The 14,577-nt window shown below is 35.6% G+C and overlaps 1 protein-coding gene and 1 long non-coding RNA gene across 3 annotated transcripts in view; one reads left to right on the top strand and one right to left on the bottom strand.

Moving 5' to 3' along the window:
* CAMTA1 (calmodulin binding transcription activator 1) overlaps positions 1-14,577 on the bottom strand; it is a 62,797-nt gene that overhangs the window by 39,353 nt on the left and 8,867 nt on the right. The gene's annotated exons all lie outside the window — the stretch shown is intronic.
* The window catches only part of LOC141509216 (uncharacterized), a 122,516-nt gene continuing 110,012 nt past the window's right edge, over positions 2,074-14,577 (top strand). Inside the window, exon 1 of the long non-coding RNA XR_012474611.1 lies at positions 2,074-3,296. This is a non-coding gene — a long non-coding RNA (uncharacterized LOC141509216). The remainder of the gene's footprint in view (positions 3,297-14,577) is intronic.

Genomic DNA, 14,577 nt, shown 5'->3' on the forward strand with positions numbered 1-14,577 from the left:
AGGAAACTTTAAAAAAACATATTTTAAAACTTTAAGCCCTATATAATTTTCTTGAAAACTTCTGGAAAATTAAAGAATGGGCACCACTTATAATTTAGTGAAAGTAAAAAGTTTTGTTGCTGAAACAGAGTTAATGTGATCCAGCAACACTTCAAGAAACACCCTTTGATGGGCCTGTCATAACCTGTCTCAAAGAACCCAGGGCCTTTCTGCCAGAATCCTAAATTTCACCAGCTGAACAAACCTTTTGCTGCTAGCAATTGGCAAATTTGTAGTTTTCTTTGAAATTAATTTAAGCATTCTTAAACACTAACTCTCAGAATCAGCTTTCTTTTGAATATTTTAAATCAGTCAACATATGGCTAAAATTTAGAAAAAATAGGATTAAATCTATTTGTCCATTTTATGTTCAAAATATGCTCCACTTCCTGCCCTAAATTCCCTCCCTCCTCATCCCTGGCAGTGCATGTGAAGAGAAAAGATGGAATGAGTTGATAGAAACGTCCTCCTCTCTACTCCACTTTCTCCCCAGAAAAGAAATGAAACAAAGGGAGGAACAGGTGGTTTTGCATGAGTCACTCCTGGGTAAGTAAAGACCCATGTCAATTATTAGCATATCTGGGACATCTAAAAGATATCCTCCATGATTTCTGATCCTAAGGAATTTAATGGGAATTGTTAAATTCTCAGAAATTAACTTTTATTGACCTCTTTAATTTCATTGAAAAAGTTAGTTACATAGTTTGCTTTGGCATATCAGACACTTCACTGTCAGCACCTAAATTATGTTATTCACCCTTCTATAAATGGCATTGCCTATGTTTCTCCATTTGTGTGATATTACTTTTAATTTTTATAGCACGCTCTATGTTATTTCAAATATATGACAGGCAGACAGGCAGAACTTTTAAGATCTACATTTAGAATGGGCAGGGACATGTGAGAGTATCAAGGTCATCATTTTATAGATGAGGAAACTGAGGTACAGAGAGGTTAAATGACCTGCCCAAAATCATTTAGATCTAGACCATGGGTATACAAACCTTTAGTTCTTCTGGGCCTCATTGCCCAACAAAAACTTGTCAAGGGTTGCTTACAGAATTTAATATTTATTTATAACTACAATGTAGCCCATTATCACCAATGAACATAATAATAAAATGTAATAATATATAATAAAACATTTACCTTTTACACAAAAAAGTAAAAACACCCCATTTTTTTTTGCAAGGCAATGGGGTTAAGTAGCTTGCCCAAGGGCACACAAGTAGGTAATTATTAAGTGTCTGAGGCCAGATTTGAACTCAGGTACTCCTGATTCCAGGGCCGGTGCTCTATCCACTGCACCACCTAGCTGCCCCTGAAACACATCGTTTTTAATGTGAACACTGAACCTGCTTTTTTCAGTACCAGGGCATCTGTATCTAGTTTGATGGAGGTTGTAGTGATGCAAACAATACTTTTAAAATGCTAGTCTGAAATTTTTGTTCAATTTTTACTTTTTGTATGCTTCATTTGGTGAAAAAAGTTGCTTGCAAATATATGTACTCCCCAAAAGGGAAGTCATGAATAGGGCATGTTAATGAAATGCCAGATTTTAGGCAGGTACAATTTATAAAAGTTCAATAAAAATACTTGAATAAATTTTTCTGTAAGTTGTTATATGTGATTTCAACTCTATATAATTTATTTGCAAATTTTTAGCAATGTGTTGATGTCAAGAGAATAAGGTAGCACATATCCTGAAATACAACTGGTATTTTCTAAAATCTTGTAATCTATTCTCAAAGTCCTGTGACAAAATAGCAATTGATGCTACATACAATAAAGTTGTTTGTTACAATTATGATGACTCATATGTTTTAAAATGGAGATCCTCATTCCTATATGCATATCTTAAAAAAAAACCCAAAATAAAACTCTGGTGGTTTGTGGGACCACACATTGTGAATTACAAGAAAAAGTAGGACCCTGTTATTTAAGGGTTAAGCTAGTCTATGATGTTGTAATATTGGTGCATGCACTCCCCTATTGCTTCATTTTCTGGTTACCATTAATCAGGCCATATAAATGGTCTTTGAGGGTCACACACAGCTCTCAGGTTGGGGTTTAGACACACCTGGTCTAGGTGGTAGAGTTGTTATTTGACAACTCATACAGTATCATGATCACTTCACTGTGCTGTATTTCAGGAAATCAACAGACTATGAGAATATGTACCGACTCTAAATAAGTAAATAAATAAGAGTTATTGATCCTGGAAACTACTGGAAGTTCAGTAGTCAGGTGACCCAGCCAGATTTGTGCTTTAAGGAAGATCACTCTAATAGCTGAGTAGTTTAGGAGCTGGAATGGAGTGTAGACACTGGAGGCAGGGGCTCCAATCCAACCAAAGGGCCTTGGCAGTGGGATGAGAGCCTGTACTGGAAAAGGGGTACATATGAAATGGGGTTGAGGTGAAGCTGAAGATAATTAGCAAAAGTAGAAGATCATGTTGAAGTTTTAGGCTTGGGTGACTGGGAAAACAGTAATGTGGAGAGTCATGGCAAGGTTCAGAAGGAAGGATTTGGGCCCTGGAGGGAATTAAGTTCTGAGTTGGATGTGTTTTTGAAGAGGCAAAGGAAATAAAGACCAAATTGCTGATATTTGTTAGATAATAGAGAAAGCAAGGGAGCACTTCTGTTTTGTTGACTACACTGTGAAGTCCACAACAAATGAAGCAAGTTGGACCATCTCGTCTCACTTTCTCATCTCACGTGTCTCCAGAGGAACCTGTATGTGGACTAGGAAGCAGCAGCTCGAACTGACCACAAACAACTTGTTTAAGACTTGAAAAGGAGGATGACAAGGCTGTATATTGTCACCTTATTTAACTTATGTGCAAAGTACATCATGCAAAGTGCTGGGCCAGAGGGATAAGAAGCTGGAATTAATAGCAACAATCTCAGATATGCAGACAATACCACTCTGATGGGCAGAAAGTGAAGAGGAATTAAGAAGCCTCTTGATGAGGGTGAAAGAGGAGAATGTAAAAACTGCCTTGAAGATTAACATAAAAAAAACCTAGGATCTTGACAACTGGTCCCATCACTTCCTGGCAAATAGGAGAAGAAATGGAAGCAGTGTCAGATTTCACATTCTTGGACTCAAAGATCCCTGCAGCTAGTGATTGCAACCGTGAAATTAAAAGATACTTGTTCCTTGGAAGTGAAGCTATGGCAAATCTGGACAGCCCAGAGAGTCAAAGCTATGGTTTTTCCAGTAGCAATTTATGCCTCTGAGAGCTGGACCATGAGGTAAGTTAAGAGTCACAAAATTGATGCTTTTTTGAATTGTGGTGCTAGAGAAGACTTTTAAGAGTCCCTTGGATGGCAAGGAGATCAAATCATTTAAAACTGGAAGAAATCAGGCTATTCACTGAAAGAGCAGTGAATTTTAAAAACTTTGGCCACATAATGAGAAGAGAGGATTCATTGGAGAAGACCTTGATGTTGGGAAATATTGAAGGCAAAAGAAAATGACAGAAGATGAGATGGATAGATAGTATCATGGGAACAACAAACATGAACTTAGGCTTTGAGAGATGGTTAGAGAATAGAAGGGTCTGAAATGTTGGGGTTCATGGGGCCATGAAAAATCACACTTGATTTGAATAACAACATTTGGATATGTTTGAGATTGAGATGTCTATGGAACATTCATTTCAAAATGTTTAAAAAGCAATAATGCAGCTCATCTTTTACAAAGGATCTTGTCTGAAAGTTTCTCCCTTTTTAATGATATTGCCTTTAATTTTTATAGGAAGTATATTTTTATTTTTATGTTTTGCATAGTATTTTCTTTTAAAATTTATTTGTACTATTTGATTTTTATAGCATATGTAGTACAGTATGTATATTATATATATATATAGTATTTTTATAATATATATACTATAGATATGGAAATGGAGATTATGAGAGAGGTTAGAATTAAATAAATAGATCTGGGAATCGTCTTCATAGAGATGATAATTGAACCTCTGGGACCTGATAAGACCATCACGTGAAATCCTCTAGCCAATGGGTGGTACTCACCCCCCCCCCATAAGGCTTAGCATCTAATTAATTTTCAAGGTTGCAGTAAGCAGTATGACAGATGACCATATCAGATAGTATCCTATCCCAGAATTCTCTACTACAAATCAGTTTATTTCATAAAGATATTGAACCTTAGTAGCAGCTGTGATGATCGAGAGGGATTTCAGTGATCTATAGTGGATTTAAAGTGGGTTATAAACAATAAGCAATTAGATCATCTGTTTTAATGGAGAGCTAGGATATTCAGAATGATCAAAACTCAATGGAACAGCTTTGAGAAGCACATGAAAAAGCTCCAAGGGTTTTCCTGGCTGTGTTCCATTTCTTATCAGTGCAGGTACAAAATGTTGTAACCACAGTATATCTTTGTGGAAATCTGGCAGGAAAGCTCTGAGGAAAATTTTATTTCTCCACAGACATGAATTTGAATTTCACACTAATGTAATGAGACTTTTTTCATCCAACAAACATTACATGAAAAATACTAATTCACAACATTTTTCTAAAGTCTTCCCCCCGCCCCCATCCTGCTGCTTATTTGGAATATACATGACAGACTCTACATCTTTATTAAAGGATTATTTATTATTAGTTACAAAAATGTTTAACACCTCATTCAGTTGTGTTTTGTTTTATAAATGCTTTTGAAAAAATATGCTGCTAGAACTGTTCATGGGATCAGCAACAGTAAAAATGCATAGAGAACTGGATATTCAAAATTAGTTGCTTTGTTTTATTTGCCAAGGCATGGACCCCTGCCTCCTATCAAATAGCTCAAGCCATCACAAATGACCTAAACTGATCTAATTCATATCTTAGCAATGTCTTTATTGCCAGAGAATGAGGAAAATCTTGGCCTTGGCAGGTAAATGAATGAGGGAATGAGTGATCGTCAAATACCATCTGCTATTTTAAAACACGTTTATTTGTAGCTCAAGTGCATATGTGCCCTCCTGTTGCTATTTGGATTGGGAATGAGGGGCCATCTCTCATTCCATTTACAGCCCTTGGCTACACTGGCAGGAAGAGCTGATGCAGCAAAAAATGGCATGGTTCAAACTATTTCTGTTAGCAACTGTAATTGCTGCTCAGGACATTTCTTGACATTTTTAGGAAGTTCAGAGACAAAACCTGGTAAAGTCACAATTCCCTCCTGGAACAGATGGAGCTGCTGGAGAACACATTAAGCCAATTAGAAATCGGCCACTGCTTCTCTCCTTGAAGACCTTCAGGATGTCTGAGCATGGGGCCAAGGGCAAGGGCCAGGCTGAGCTAAGGAACAAGCTGTACCACTCTGATCTTTCCAAAGCAATTGCTAAATTTAACTAGAGAAAACTTGTCATAATCTACTTTTTAAACTCCTTGACTCTTTGTGACAAAACCCTTACAACTTCTATAGCAGAAATGTGTGCTTCCCCCCAAACTCCTTTTTTGATTTATACACTTGTGTCCAGTCTTTGTTAGATTTATCATAGATTTAGCATCTTGGATGCCTCATTGCAAAGGAAATAGGAAATACTTCAAGGAAAGTGGTGGAGGGCTGTTAAACTATTATAACAGATTTCACACTTTTAACAGGGATTGAATTTCCAGAAAGGTAATCTTGAGGGAATTGAAATGAGAACCTACAATATGTAACTTGAATAGAACATTCTGAAGAATCCTATGATTTGGCAGGGTGATGTTTGGAGCTAGAATTCCATCAGATTAGGGAATTCTGGGAAAAAACAGACACACATCCCCCCACCCCATACCAATGCTCCTTAAAACTGTTATGTAATTTCATTGGTCTTAGAGAGTTGGCTGTGGTTAAATAAACTGCCTAGGGTCACACAGAATGTTTCAGGACTTGAACCAAGGTCTTCTTGACTTTGAGGTTCACCCTAGAGTCATTATACCACATAACTTCTAAAGAACAGAATAATTTTAAAAAGATGACTATAATTGGTGTTAAAGAGAACACACACACATATCTAATAAGGTATTAAAATAAGATCTTTTAAAAATGTATAGATAAAGTTTATATTAGAAAGAGTAAAGTGACGATGAGGGTTTGAATAACATGATTCACAAAAGGGGAATGAAGACTGCCCCCCCCCAAAAAAAATCCCAGTAAGGGAGAAGCAATAAAACATTGGAAAGACTGCTGCTATCAACAGGCAAGTACTAGAACATCTGGAAAACATGAAGACAGTTATCATAAACATTAACAGACATTCTGTAGGGTAATGAGGTCTTTGATTTACATGTGAAAGGATTTAATTCTTTTTTGGAAAGCCAAATTAGAATATTAATGAAATATTCACTTCTTAGAAGTTTTGTCAGTGTCTAGTACATTGTCTTGCATAGTACCTAGATGCTTAATAAACATTTATTGAATTGGGAATATTAATACGTACTGATCTTATATAGTAAAATAAAAGAACAATTTATCTAAAGAAAAGAAAATAGTGTCTTCTGTAGAAGAATGGAAAAATACCAAGACCAAGAAGGATCTGGGAGACAAGTGGGAAAGGAGAAACAAAGTTATACAGGACAAAGCATTCATGTCCATCTTTTATTTGTATATTTATTTCCATTCTTAGTTGTTGTTGTTGTTGTTAGCAGTTGCTTTTATGCCCTAGAATTTATTAAGGGCTACATCTCATTCAGACTAGGGCATAAGATAAGGAAATATTTGAATTGGCAGCAAAATTCTCAACATATATAATGCAGGACTAGCTGAAGTGGGAAAATTGAGATTACTTTGAGGAATTTACCATATTCAGTCATGCTAACATTTAATAAAAATAGGACTGTCTAGATTTTTCATCCACATTTCTTGTTATAATCATGGAGTTCTATTTCCTATGTCAAAATCCCTTTGCCCCATTCTACCACAGTATTCTCCTGATGACAGGAATGGCTATGATCTTGAGAATGCCTCTGGACAACTGTATCCATCTTGGGGAAAGTCAGATTTAGACACAAAGCCCTATGGCTATTTTCATCCAAACTGGACTGGGATGGTTGGAGTTTAAATTATAGTTTCAGGATGATAGTTGATTAATTCCCTAGCAACTTGTAAACTGATAAAAGTCAATTTTTCCTTCTTAAACACAAAGCAATAACACAGTTGTGAGAATCATTCCCCCCCCCCCCAAAATCAAGTAAATAAATTAGTTGATGATGCAGATTTGTACATTTCCTTTTGCCTGGAGTGTGACTATGAAGTAAAGAGGTGGTTTAACAAATAAATAAGAATTTCTATGGAAAAATCACTAAACTAAAATTCAGGTATCTTATTCTCAACTCTGCCACAAATTAACTATGTGATTTGAGCTGATCACTTAATTTCCAGGAACACATTAGCTGTAAAATAACATTGGAGGCACTGATCTATAAGGTCCTATTTAAAAATAATACAACTCACATAAATGAATTTCTTTTTTCTGCTTTGTCTGAGATCATAATTGCTATACCTCTTTTTTTTAAATTCAGCTGAAATAAAATAGTTTATTCTCCCTCCAGTCCCTTAATTTAATTCTGTATGTCTTTCTGTTTTGAGTATTTCTTATTGTTGGATCTGGTTTGTAATCCATTTTGTTATTCCATTCCATTTTATGAGTTATTCATCCCAATCACATTTTTGATTACTAATAATGTATGTTCCTCCACTCTATTTTTTCTATTTATCCTCCTTTTTTTATGGTCTCCTCCTTAAAAGTTCATTTTGTTTCTGACCATTGTTTCCCTTTATTACCTTCCCTCTTTTCAGCTCCTTCCTCTTCTGCTCCTAATTTCCTATTAAGATGAATTTCTATATCCAACTCTGTGTGTTTGTAAACATATACATAGATAGAGACATAATTCCCTCTTTGAATTAGTTCAAATGAGAGTGGGATTCAAGAGTTTCCCTTTCATTATAAAAATGTCACGAGTCTTTTATATGAGATAATTTCTCCCATTTTTCTTCTACCTTCACCTTCTCCCAGTACCTCTGTTTTTCTTTTGAAATCATCCCACATAATAGACTCACATTTTTGTTGTCTGTTTAAGCAGACTCCTAACTTCACTAATGACCATAAAGTTCTTGGGGGTTACAAGTATATCTTCCCATAACCTAATTCTCTTATGATTTCTCCCTTTTGTTTACCTTTTTACTCATCTTTTGAGTCTTGTGTTTGAATGTCAGAATTTCTATTCAGCTCTGGTTTTTTTTTAATCAGAAATGATTTAAAGTCCTCTATTTAATTAAATTTCTATTTTTTTACTCCTATGCCTTTCATATTCAAACCCTCTGATCTTTTATGGTAATAGATGCTAAATTTTATCTCTACTGTGGCTCTATGGTATATGAATTATTATTATACTTGATATGCTTGCAATATTTGCTCCTTGAACTAGGAGCTCTGGAATTTGGCTATAGTATTCCTGCCAGTTTTCATTTTGGGATCTCTTTTAAGAATTGATTAGTGGATTCTTTCAGTTTCTACTTTGCCCTCTAGTTCTATGACATCAGGACAGTTTTCCTTATTAATTTCTTGAAATATAATATCTAGGCTTTTCAAAAAAAATCATTGGTGGTCCAGTAAGTCTTAAATTATCTCTCCTTAAATCTATCTTCCAAGTAAGTTTTTAAAAAATTTTCTTCAATTTTTCAGTCTTGAATTTGTTTTATTGTTTTGGTTTTTTATTTGTTTTTGGTGAACATGTTATTTTTTCTTCCCTGAAGACAGATTAAGGAAATTTTTAACCTTCTTCATTTACAGTTCCAGATTTGTCCTCTCTTCCTCCTTTCCCTGTTTTTATTGTTTCTTGATGTCTCATAGTATATTACCTTCTACCTGACCAATTCTAATTTTTAAGCTTATTTTCTTTAGTGAGGTTTTGTTACCCTTTTTTTATCCTCTAACCAGTTATGATTTTTTTTTTTAGGTTTTTGCAAGGCAAATGGGGTTAAGTGGCTTGCCCAAGGCCACACAGCTAGGTAATTATTAAGTGTCTGAGACCGGATTTGAACCCAGGTATTCCTGACTCCAGGGCTGGTGCTTTATCCACTGCACCACCTAGCTACCCCTAGTTATGATTTTTAAGAAATTATTTTCTTCAGACTTTTAAAAATTAAGCTATCACTTCACTTTTCATAATCTTATTATATTTTTCACCTTTACCCATTTTTCCTCTACAACTCTTATTTGACTTTAAAAATAATTTATTTTTGCTCTTTAAAAAAGCATTTTTCTTTAGCTCTTCTAGGAATTCTTGTTAGTCTTATAAGCAAACTACATTTTCCTTTGAGGCTTTGCTTATAGATGTTTTCAAGTCATAGTCTTCTGAGTTTATGTCTTGAGCTTTTCTTTCACCAGAGTAGCTTTTTTATAGTCAGATTCTTTTTGTTAATGTTGTTTGCTCATTTTCCCAGCATATTTATTGCCTTTGGACTTTATGTTACAGTTGGAATCTGCTCACTTATGAGGTAGAAGCAGTTAGGTGACACAGAACATAAGAGTGACAACCCTGATGTCAAGAAGGCTTAAGAGTTTAAATCTTGCCTTAAACACTAGTTGTGTGACCCTGGGCAAGTCACTTAGTCCTTGACTATCATTCTCATCTGTATAATGAGAAGAAAATGGCAAACCATTTCAGTATCTTTGCCAAGGAAACTCAAAAATGGGATAATGAAGAGTCAGTCATACAACTAGATCTCTGAACACAACACTTCTGGGAGGTGGTGGGGGATGTCCTGCTTTCAGTAGTTCTAAGGGCTTGCAAATTTTCAATGCTTCCATGATGCTGGGTGAGTTCTGGTTACTAGTCCTTACCCTGGTAGAATCCTGGTTCTCTTGTAACTGTTCCTCTCTGCTCTAGATCTATAACTCAGAAGTGAGTAATGGGTGATGGATTTGCCAAATAGCACAGGGATCCCCTGGAATTGCTTTCTGATTTTTCAGTCTCCTTACCATCCTTAGGTCCTAGATACTGAATGATCTTGGTGTTCTTGCTACTGCCTCCACCTCCAAAGCCTACAGCAATTCCATTTCTGCCTTGCTGGGCTTCTGGTCAGCCCCCACCCTGTCTGTCTGCAGACCTCTCTTTCTGTCCAAAATTGCCCTGGGATAGAAAAATGATTCACCATTATTTTTTTGTTGTTTCTCACAGAATTCAGTTTGACATACTTTTAAAAGTTTAGTAGAGGGGTGTGTTGGAATAGTTTAATAAAAATTTTCACTTGACTGCCATCTTGATTCTGCTCTCCCCCCCCACCTCCAAGTATTTGTCCTTTAAAGCATTCTCCTTGGAGGGATAAATTTACTCTAATGCCATTGCCACTTCTCAATGCATTTTATGAAGTTTTCTTTTGAAAGAACTACCAGAGCTAGTTTGAGAGGTCAAAAAGCGAATTCCCTTACTTTAGAATCAATTTATTTTTGACCAAATGATGTTTCCAAATTTGAACCTCTAATTTATTCACTATTCTTGCCTACAAATGATTTTGGAATGTTTCCAACAAATTAAAGCCATTATTAAAGGATAAAGAGTTTTCACTATTAAGTTTGTTCAAGACTATGCTTATGGCTCTCTGAATCAGTTGCAAATGAGAACTTCTAAAAATGTTTGGTTTTTTTTTAAGCCAAGACAACACCTTTGAAACAGAGGCAAAGCATCCAAAGGTGATTGTGTTCTCATTTGGATATAAAGGTTTTGATTCATCAGAACCAATTCTGGTATATTTGTTCAAAAAAAAATGTCTCACTACCTTATAGTTACACAACAAGAGACTACGAAAAGCTTAGAAGTGGTAGGATAGCATATCATGTGGACAGAGTGATTTTATAACTGTTAATTGAAGAAGGCAGCTATAGTTATGATTTCAATTTAAACCAAAACATTCAGATGCCCCAAAGGACAATGGAAAATTCCATGGTGGCTCTTAGTAAACTACAGCATATTTCCCATGTGAGAAGTGGAGTAAAAGATAGCATGGTGGACATTTAGGACTGGAGAAGGAGATGGATCAGACATATGGGGGAAAGACAGACAATCTAGGGGTTAGATTGGTACCTTAAAGATATTTAAGAAACACCAGAAGTAAGCCACTGGCATATTGGGAGGACAGTTTAGGAAGAATTTATGGCAGGGCATGATAAGAGTTTAAGGATGGAATGACATGGAGGATGTTACTTTTATCAAAAAATATATCTTTTGCTGAGATTATGGATCCATCCAATCAAGTAATTTGCTTCTTCTACCATTTTAGGGTTGAGAAAGGACTCAGAGCTACTCTAATCTACTGTATGTTTATATGTCTCTCTGTCTGTCTCTGAACAGGAACACCCTACAACATCTCTATGAAGTCATCATCTAACTCTTGCTTGAATATTACCTCCTGAAGCAGTCCTGCCTACTTTTGGACAATGCTATTGGGAAAATCCCCCCCCCCCCATAAATGTCTCTACAGATTCTATCCACTGCTCCTACTTCTGCCCTTTGTGGCTAACCAGAACAAGCCCAATTCCTTCTCTACAAGATAGTTCTTTGAATATTTGAAGATAGTGCTCATCCCTTTACCCTCCCTGCCAGTTTTTTCCAGGTTGTTTTTCCTAGGTTATGTCCCAATTCTTTTGATTTATTAGAAATCTTTTAACCAGTTGTCATGTATTCCAAACACAGTCTCTAGATATAGTCACTGGGCAGCTCCTACTTTGCCCTGAACCATGATGAATTTTAATTTTTTTCCCACCATACAGTTTGCTAAAATCTCCAGATATGTGGTAGGCCTTGTGTTTGGTCTTGGGAGATACAAAGACAAACGTGGAACATGCCTTTTCCTCAAGGAGCTTACATTTGAGAGAAGCACAAGGATTCACATAACATACAAAATACATTTATATATATATACACACATACACACACACACACACACACACACACACACACACAAATTTTACTCAAATATATGCTCAATTTTCTAAAAGAACTCTAGCTCATACTTCCCATTCTCTTCAATTTTTGTCCTAGCTTATTGTCTATTTGAAGTAACTATTCAAAATGTGTTGTCTATTCAGATTCATAGAATAATTTAGACAATAAGCACTCTTCCCTGATCTGTTGTTTTCCTGTGTAGCTAATTAGGATGAATTCTTTTGAGGATTATGGATCTCATTTCTACAAGGACCTGAAACTTGATATAATCAATACATTGTCATCTACAAATCAGATAGATCATCTAGACCAGATGGTCATGTTGCCTCCTGGCAACATGAGGCCCACAATACTCCCAGTGTAGCCCAAATCAAATTAAAATGTACATGTGAATTATTTAAGAAAATAAAAAAAATTGATATGTGATTTTTCAGAGTCATTAGTCCGCCCATAGAGATCCTTATACAAGGTTTAGTAACCCCCCTTTTTCTATCTGAGTTTTTCTGGAAGACTTTATTTTCCTACTTCAGTTTGGACTACATCTTGGCCCCTTCACTGACTGGCAAACAACTGGGCCAAGACATATGTTAGGTTTTCCTCAATATTAGGAAGCAGAATCATTAAAAAATTTATACTGGTTTATTACCAGTAATTTATATTGAATATATTAAGGATTATGAAGTATTATTAAAATAATATAGTGAGGCTCAGATGGAGGATATTTACATTGCCCTCTTTTTGTTGTTCCTTTTTTGAGTCCTTTTAGAGCAAACGTGAAATGGGTTTTCTGCCTGTTGTCACTTTCATTGTTCATTTTTTCATATTATTCTTGTTCATTTTGGGGAACAAATATATTGTGATAGGATAAAGATGAGAATGTGATTAAAGAGAAAAGAACTAGATTCACAAAAAAGATATGAAAATGTTCATTAATTTCACACAAATGCCCCTGGTCTACTCCATTTACAAAATAACCTAAACCACTCTTGAAAACCTTGGATCCCAAACAGAGTTTAAAAATGAAAGAAAGGAACAGATAAATCATAGGCTACTGTAAGAGGAAGAGAAGAAGGCTATGTTGGAATTGGAAAGTTAGAGGCATTGGACTATTCCAGGCATCCTAGGGAAGATAAAAAGGATGTCATGTCATTTGAGACTCTACTATGGTCATTTGATGATTACCTCCACACTTCCATTTGCTATATGTGGAATCATCTGATTTATAATAATCTTCCATGGTGCCAATTGTTATAGCATTTTTCACTTAAAACTCTGGCATGGGAAGGATAGCTATGTTATTTTAGCACAGGGGACACAAGGGATGAAGACTATCAGAAACAAAAAAAAAATTTTCTTTTAACAAAATATTCGATGTTATCTTAGAAGCAAAGGCAAAAATAATCCTGGTTGCTATCCCTGCTATAATTGCTATTCATAACAGATGCTCTTTACCCTGGGATCCTAGTGGCTTTCATGGAGGCTCTGACTGACAAAGCCTGGGCTTGGACTGCAGGCCCTTGATGAGAACATCTTCAATATGCTTCATCCTAATCTATTATTTAGAGAGTCGTTTGGTGGCAGCATTACGATCTTGGAATTAATTGTAGGGCCACCATCTACAGAGAAGCTCCCAATGTTTTGCTAACCTGTGTCAGAGTCACAGCCTAGAAAGTCCAATGATATTTCCTTTAAGACCTTGTGCCTGGTCATTTTTGTTTTGGAAACTGAATTTTCAACACTGAAATTCCTTCAGGATGGTATGAAATTGTTTTCTCTTTAGAGTCAGAATTCAGGGAATAAAAGAAGAGAAGTTCTTTCCAAATTATGACTAGTCTAAACTTTATGGAATCTGAAAATAAACATAGTGTATTAATACATGTTAATATTAATAATTAAATTACATGATTCTCAATGGACTTTCATTACATCCTACCTAGTACATAATAGACTTGTATGTAATTGAAAAAATAATATATACCACAATAACTTTACTCAGTTAAGAATCACATTTCTCCGAAGGTGGATTAAGAGCTATCACTTAAGCTAACAATAGCCATATCTCTCTTACCACTTGGAATTTTAGAAAATACTTTTGGTATTCTGAGTCTCCTTAGGAGTAGCATGACCCAATCATGGTGGAATGAGCTGTCTCCAACCTCCCATCCTCCTCCCAAATCTGGAAGTACCTCCCGAAATATGAAATACCTGAAGCTTAAAACTTTGAAAGAGCTCAGGAGGACTCCAGACCCGTGGAAGCACCAGTGGCCCAAATTTATTTATTCATTGATTCCTTTGTTGAAGATCTCCCATCTACAGTAAGATGATCTAGCAAAGAGCCTTTTATCTCTCTCCAAAAATTGTAGGCTGGAAAACAAGAAAATCTTGACACAACTTAGATCCAGCTATGTGAACTGACTGCTATTATCTATTAACACAGGCAAGCTATTTTATTTAACCTCTGCAGCCCTTCATTTCCCTATCTGGAAAGTGAAGGAATTGAACTAGACAATCTATAATGTATAATTTTTCAGCTTTAAATCCTGTGATTTTTTAGTTCTGAAATTAAATTAGACATGATAAAAGACCATCAATC

This window comes from Macrotis lagotis, chromosome 1 (assembly GCF_037893015.1).
Source record: "Macrotis lagotis isolate mMagLag1 chromosome 1, bilby.v1.9.chrom.fasta, whole genome shotgun sequence".
Taxonomy (NCBI): Eukaryota; Metazoa; Chordata; class Mammalia; order Peramelemorphia; family Peramelidae; genus Macrotis; species Macrotis lagotis.